The 7,683-nt window shown below is 41.4% G+C and overlaps 1 long non-coding RNA gene across 1 annotated transcript; it reads right to left on the bottom strand.

The window, feature by feature from the left end:
• Positions 1-560: 560 nt before the first annotated feature.
• LOC308325571 lies at positions 561-5,898 on the bottom strand. The gene is made up of 4 exons (XR_013965039.1): positions 5,718-5,898; positions 5,386-5,485; positions 4,858-4,944; positions 561-906 (listed from the first exon to the last, which is right to left on the bottom strand). It is a non-coding gene; the product is annotated as an uncharacterized lncRNA (long non-coding RNA).
• Between the last annotated feature and the right edge of the window lie 1,785 nt (positions 5,899-7,683).

The following is a 7,683-nucleotide window of genomic DNA, read 5'->3' as shown; positions in this document are numbered from 1 at the left end:
TCATCCACAAGCTCAGCTTGCAGATTGGCCATCTTGACAGAACAGCTGCAAACGTCACAGCTTTCCAAAGACCGGAAATTGTCACCGCACAGGTGACGCAGCATCATTCTTCTGAAGCACATGATCGCAGAATTCAGAGTCCAGAGTGCCAACAGCACTTATATCCCTCATTTAGGAAACCAGCGTGGAGACGTTCGCGGATAGCAGACTAGCCACGCAACAGCTGTAGTGAGTCTACAGTCCACCTGCCTGCTGGCAATATAGCCTGGTTGTGATATGTAGATGTGATTGATATATATTTTTTTTTTTCATTCTATAACAACACAAAGTAATTTAATTTATTTGATGTATTAATTGTATTTTATATATTACTATGTTATTACTAATTTTATGTATAACTATATTACTAATTGTATTTATTTGATGTATTACTATGTTATTACTAATTTTACTTCATGCATTACAAATTGTATTTGTTTTATGTATTACTGTTATTACTACTTTTATTTTTAATGCATTTATTTATTTTATGTATTACTGTTATTACTAATTTTATGCATTACTATATTGATAATTTAATTTATTTTATGTATTATTGTATATATTACTAATTATATTTATTTTATCCATTACTATGCTATTACTAATTTTATTTTATGTATTACTAATTTTAATTTACTTTTATTTTACTATTTTAATTTACTTTTATTTTACTATAATCTATTTTTTTATCGTTCGTTTTATCAATTTATTTATATTATTATCTAGTTATTTATATTGGTTTATTATTTTATTGTTTAGAGCCCTGATTGATCACATCTACATATCACCACTACCAGTCAGGATCTGAGTGACTCAGAACCCTGGTGACCTCCAGATGGAGCCACACAGGAGACCAGCAACGTCCTAAAGAAAAGAAAGAAATGCTCATTACTACTTTGTTCATAAAACAATATTGATTGAAATATTTATTAACAGTTTGCAGAATTACAGTACATGTCAAGCACAAACTCAATACAAAGACTGTTAACTGTAAGTGGACGACCCAATTAACACATACAATGCTACAGGTTCTAGTGGACCAAGGATTTCCAGCGCTAAGGGGATTAACATTGGGATTTTTGAACTTTTTTGGGGGGCCCACAGCGAGGGGCCTCTTATAGCGAGAATCACACCGCATAAATCAAAAGAAAGCATAACTTGTCCACTTCAATTTAAAAAAAAAATTATGATTCTACCATCTTCCATTCTGGAGATATTGACCTTTTTCTAACACCTGCTTTTGCCTGCACGCTGCTTGTGAAAAAAAACAACAGAGATATGGAGGCCTGAAGTTGACAGACATTTCAGTTCAGTTTTTTTAGTTCAAAAGACCGATATAAAATTGAGCACAAATAATATCCTATACAAACCATATACCGAATGAAAGCCCTGAATGTCTACTTTTAGGAGGAAAACAGTACACATTGTACACATATACAGTTTGTCACTAATTGGCTATTGAATGCAGCTTGCGCCCACCAGAGAACTTTAGAGAAGGCATGGACCCGAAGAACTATTATTCACAAAATAAGGCCTATAGCGACATGTACATACTATATACCGTATGAAACAGTAGACTCTCTGCTTTCATAAGAAAAATACCACCCAGAAAAATCACACCCCTGTGAAGTGAGCAGTGCAATTGCACTGCTCACTTCACAGGGGTGTGATTTTTATTATTATTACAGTATTAGTATTTTTCTTATGAAAGCAGAGAGTCTACTGTTTCATACGGTATATAGTATGTACATGTCGCTATAGGCCTTATTTTGTGAATAATAGTTATTCAGGCCCATGCCATCTCTAAAGTTCTCTGAAAAAGAAAATTTTAGAGAAAGCATGGACCTAACAACTAAATATTCACAAAATAAGGCCTATAGCGACATGTACATACTATATACCGTATGAAACAGAATACTCTCTGCTTTCATAAGAAAAATACTAATACTGTAATAATAATAGAAATCACACCCCAGTGAAGTGAGCAGTGCAATGTTGCACTGCTCACTTCACAACATTGCACTGCTCACTTCACAGGGGTGTGATTTTTATTTTTACGAGTAAGACGCGCGAACGCGGAAAGCGAACGCAGATCGTAAATTGCAATAACAATTAGAATAAATTACAGACATGATCTGCAGGGTGTCATAGTTAGTGCTTGGACCACGCCAGCTCCATATATGGTCACAAAAGACGCCATCACACTCATGTCACCATGACTCAGCCATAACCATATAAGGAGTCCCCAAAGCAGGTCCACATATACAGTAAGCGGGACAGACAGACACACACACACACACACACACACACACACACACACACACACACACACACACACACACACACACACACAGACAGACAGACAGACAGACGTGATCTGCTAGGTCTCATAGTAAGTGCTCATTGCATTCGCAATTACAGTATTAGTTTTTTTCTTATGAAAGCAGAGAGTCTTGATGCACATATGTGATCATAAAACGGACTTGGAAACTTTCTTCTGCCTGCATCGTGGTCAGTCTCTCTCCTAAGTTGTTAGAAAATATAAATCAGCCTCAATCGTAGCCCCATATGTGCCCTCTCCCTACGCTCATTGAACTCATTCTGTGATTCGAGCTACAATCGCAGTAACGGGGGGGGGGGGGGGGGCAACTAGGCTTTGAGGAAATGATCTTGCATAATCAACATTATTGTCGATTGTCGTGTGCCGCTCCAAACATGTCCAGACATACCACTAACCTCATCGATCTAGTCTCGCGTATCTATAAGGTGAGACGCGAGACTGGATCGGATTGTGTCTGGACATGTTTGGAAAAAAAAACAACGAGGAAAACAACGAGAAAGGGTGATGGATGGTTGGATGCGGCAGCAGCAGAAGCAGCACGTCAACGTATTTGGAAGAAAAAAAACAACAAGAAAGCACCACCTGTCGTTGCAAGACAAACACCCGTATGTTGCTGATAGACAGATAATAATCGATCCGATTTTGTCCTGCCGTTCATTTTATCACATTAGGTGCAGGGCAGGCTGCTCGCCTGTATTTATAATAGCCTGTTGTAACGAGAAAGGGGGATGGATTGGATGGATGGTTGGATGCGAGGAAAGCAGCAGCAGTACGGCTTGCGATCAGCGACCAACGTATCATGGCGGGCCCTCGATAATGATGTGCAATCTGTCCATGACTAACTCCACATGTGTCTGGCAAACGTTACGTTATGAAATCAAATGCCGATCGTTGCAGGTTTATATACGGGCAGAGAGCAAATCGCGTTGTATCTTGTTCCGAGAATGAGAGTGCAAGCCTTGCAGTTGAAAGCAGTGGGGACTCGGGAGTGGGGGGGGAACTGCCAATGCGATCCAAGAGGAAGAGACCCCCCCCCCCACCATTCTCCCTCGGGAGAAACCATGTAGAAACAGGAGGGGAGGGGGAATCGAGTGTATTCACACACACAAGAGCATGGACCCATCCATTTTAGATCCCCTGACATCTGCGTTGGTCTATGCCGGACGGCCGTTTCCATTACGTCGTACGTCCTCGCATAGACCAACCAATAGGCGGTGTCAGACGCTTCTCAGACCAACACCTCTTTTCAGCAGGGGGGGGTTTTAACTCTTTTTAGAGCCGATCGGTGTTACATTATGAGTTGTCCGGGCGCAAATATAGTTGAACTATAGTAATCAATAAAAAAACGTTTTTTGGACCATAAAACGTATAAAAACGTTATGCGCATCTTAGGGGTGGCTATAATAAAACGTTTAAAAACGCTTTCAGCATTCTAAGTGTTAAGCATTACACTTGTTTACAAGAGGGTCCACCATGTTCAATTCATCAAAACATTTAGAGACGTACAAATAAGACACTTCTATATAGTCAAAGAACAGAACAGGAATTCATCATAAAGGAGGTAAAAAGGGAAAATAAACTTATACAGTGAGGGGAAAAAGGGAGTCAAGGGATTCACATGTCTTAATGACTGTTGGTAGGGCGTTCCACATTTTGGTGGCATAGGAGTGAAAATAATTTAGTCCCTTGTTTGTGCCAAATCTGGGTTGTACATGGTTCGTTGCACTCCCTCTGGTGTTGTGGGTGTGGACTTCGTTAACATAAAGGAAGTATCTAGACAGGTACATGGGTATCTTGGTGGTGTATCGAATCTTGTGGACCAGACCCATTGCAAGATGCTGTACTCTGTCGTCGACCCTAAGCCATTCCAGCCTGTCAAAGTGGGCAGGAGTGAGGTAGGTTCGGGGGGTGAGGCCAAGTAGGAGCCTGACCAGTTTGTTTTGGGAGGTCTGGAGCCTAGTTTTAAGGGCCTTTGAGGTGCTGTGGTACCAGGAGGTGCATGCATAGTCAAAGAAACCTTGTACGAGGGCTCCTGTTAAGGTCTTCAAGGTGTTTTTGTTGACCAGTGAGGAGATCCTGTAAAGGAATCTTGTTCTTTGGTTGACTTTTTTGATTACGTTGGTGGCCATTTTATCACCGGAAAGATTAGCCTCCAGGATGGAACCTAGGTAGGTAATTTCATCTTTACGTGTGATAACATTGTCACCAACTCTAACCAAGAAGCCATTTGCCTTGCTGAGATTACTATTAGATCCAAAGAGAATGGATTCAGTTTTTCCCAGGTGTAAAGATAGTTTGTTATCAGCGAGCCAGGTGCAGATTCTACCGAGTTCAGAGCCGAGGGCCTTTTCAACCTGCAGTTTGTTCCTGTCCGAGACTAGCAGTGCCGAGTCATCTGCGAACAGGAACAAGTTGCAGTCACAAGCTGATGTCATGTCATGATCATAGTGTGTGTGCGTGTGTTGTATAGTTACCTTGCTGTGATGTAACTCCAAAGGTGATCAGAAATAGTTGCTCCATCGGCTAGAAACGTGCTCTTCACCGGCATGATGATCTTGTTCCTAAAAAAAAAGTCTATAGTCAACCCCAACTGATTACAGAACATGATATAAAAATAACACAACCAGATGGATTTAGGCCTGTCACAATTACCTAATCGGCAAGTATTTGAGATACTTTTTTGAGGGATAAGTCATAATCGTCTCCATGTTGAAAATCTTCATATATTTTCAAACATTTTAAAGAAATAATGGAAGCAACCGATCTACAAGCTCTAAATGTGTCACTTTGTAATTTTCTTCTCTTTTAGTGTATAAAGTTGTTGAATTATGCCATGTGCAGCTTTTTGTTTACAAAGCCTACAAAAGCCAAAGTTTTATTTAGAATGTTAGTATGACGCAATTAAATTGTTACTTGTAATTTATTTGAGCGACAATTATTCGGCCATTATAAAACCTCAAATTCTGACAGGCCTAAACGGGTTCCAGTGACGTCTACCGAACCTTCCAGCAACCTTCCAGCTCCGTCCGAGCCTCCCAGAAGTCCTCATCGGAAACACCCGGGGAAAGCTTCGGATCCCGGGCATCGGCTGAGATCTCCATTCTAACAAAGAACGAAAGACAGACAGACACACGCCAAATTAGCTTTGCTGTGTGTGTGTGTGTGTGTGTGTGTGTGTGTGTGTGTGTGTGTCGTCACAACATACACATGCACTTACAGTAATGTTTAAGAATAGGGATCGACCGATTATCGGCAACGGACGATTATTGGCTTTTTACTATAAAGACTAAAAAAGCCCTAACCCTAAAGCGGTTCGTACTGTCGAGTTCCTCACCGAAGCGGTTCGTACTGTTGACTTCCTCTCCGAAGTCCTCCAGCGTCTACCCAGATCTCCGTCCTCCGTCCTCCCATCCATCCAGGCCCAGGTCCGAAGTCCTCCAGCGTCTACCCAGATCTCCGTCCTCCCATCCATCCATGGACAGACCTGCAGATCTCCATCTCCAGAGGCTCCAGCTGTGTCTACTGCCATCTCCATCCTGAGAGAGAAAGAAGAAAGCATTAGCTCTACAAGCTCACAACACGTTGCAACGCGGTGTGAGCTTGTAGATCTGCTATTTTTTGCTTAACGCTCCCTCAGAATAGGGATGCTGGGGTTGAAGTGGTTAAGACTTTGATTAGCTTGGAAAGCTGACAAGACATTCAACCACAGTGCCACTAGGACGCACATGTGGTTGAACACATGTACAGTACTCAACATCTTTTGTAATTTTTTATTCAAGTGCTTCTAAAAGCAGATGAGATATTGACTCTCAAACTATTGTGCAGGGTCATTTAGATTTATCATAAAATATTTAAAACATTTGGATTACTGTAGTAAATTATGCCATTCTTCGTGCCATAACAGTACAAAAGCAGTTATCCATCCTCAGAAACAAGCAAGAACTATTCCTACTCACAGCTCATCAGAGTCCTCTGAGGAAGCCCCCGGGGGGGGAGCTTTGGAACGGATCTCTGTCCAGGGAACATCAGCTCGTCTATCGATATCTCCATTCTAACAAAGAAAGAAAAGAAAAAAAACACACCAAATTAGCTTTGCTCTGTGTGTGCATGTGTGTGTGTGTGTGTGCGTGTACCCTGTCCAGCAGTGGCGTTCCAGCGACGTCTACCACGATCTCCATCCTAACAAAGAAATAAAGATTGATTAGAGTGACCAAGAGCCAGATATATATTATATCCCGTCACAACATATATATATATATATATATATATATATATATATATATATATAGCCTAGTCCTACATCAAACTTTTATTTATAGAGAAAATAAAAACAAGAAATATTCCTACTCACAGCTCATCAGAAGTTCGCAGAGGAAACCCCCGGGAGGGAAGCTTTGGAACGGATCTCTGTCCTTCCACGACGTCTACCACGACCCATCCACCCTAAGAAAGAAAGAACGAAAGATTAATTTAAGTGACCAAGAGCCAGATATACGTACATTGTGTCCTTTCACATCATACACAAAATGTATAGAGAACATTTAAAACAGAAGCCGACCATACCACTCGCAGTAATAGAAAAGTCTAAGTGGTTTCTTACTTTGAGCCGCCTTCAGAGCCCCCCATGCAGATTCATCCATGGACAGCGAGAACTGCAGATGTCCACCTGTAGGGGCTCCGGTTGAGCCTCGCAGCATCTGGAATGAATTATAATTATGAATGGTTATAGTCTATGAATGGGTTTGCACATCACTCACATGTTGTTGCTGCCAATAGGAATTTGTGATGTCTGTGTGGCGACAATTGCTGTGTGTCTGTTTTTTTATAATACATACAATTTATATAGCACTTTTCAAGGTACCCAAAGTTGCTTCACAAAACAGTAAAAACAAATTTATTTGAAAATAAACTAGATTAAAAAGGTTCAAAACTAGAATTTTTTGGCATGTTTGTGAAGCTTTTCGGTTCCACACCAGTAACTGCTGTTCAACACTAACAGCTACATCCATGACCTCCCTGCAACAACATCAATTAAGTATGGCTATGCAGACGACCCGAGTACTGTGTCCCAGTCTGGAGCCGTAGCTCTCATGTCAAGAAGCTGGATGCTGCCCTCAACACCGGATGGGCCACCCCAAACAAACTGCCTGCCTGTTCTCGCTGGAATCACTCCAACAGAGGTCAGACGAGAAGCAGCCACGCTGGCCCTCACCGGGAAGGCACAGCTGAGTGAATCCCAGCCATCTCCTCCACAAGGTCGTCAGAGACACCACAGCACACGTGCCTCAAGTCACGGTGCC

Source organism: Protomyctophum bolini, assembly GCF_963924005.1.
Source record: "Protomyctophum bolini genome assembly, chromosome: 12".
Taxonomy (NCBI): Eukaryota; Metazoa; Chordata; class Actinopteri; order Myctophiformes; family Myctophidae; genus Protomyctophum; species Protomyctophum bolini.
Note: the sequence above shows the minus strand (reverse complement) of the source record. Positions and strands in the feature narration are given on the sequence as shown.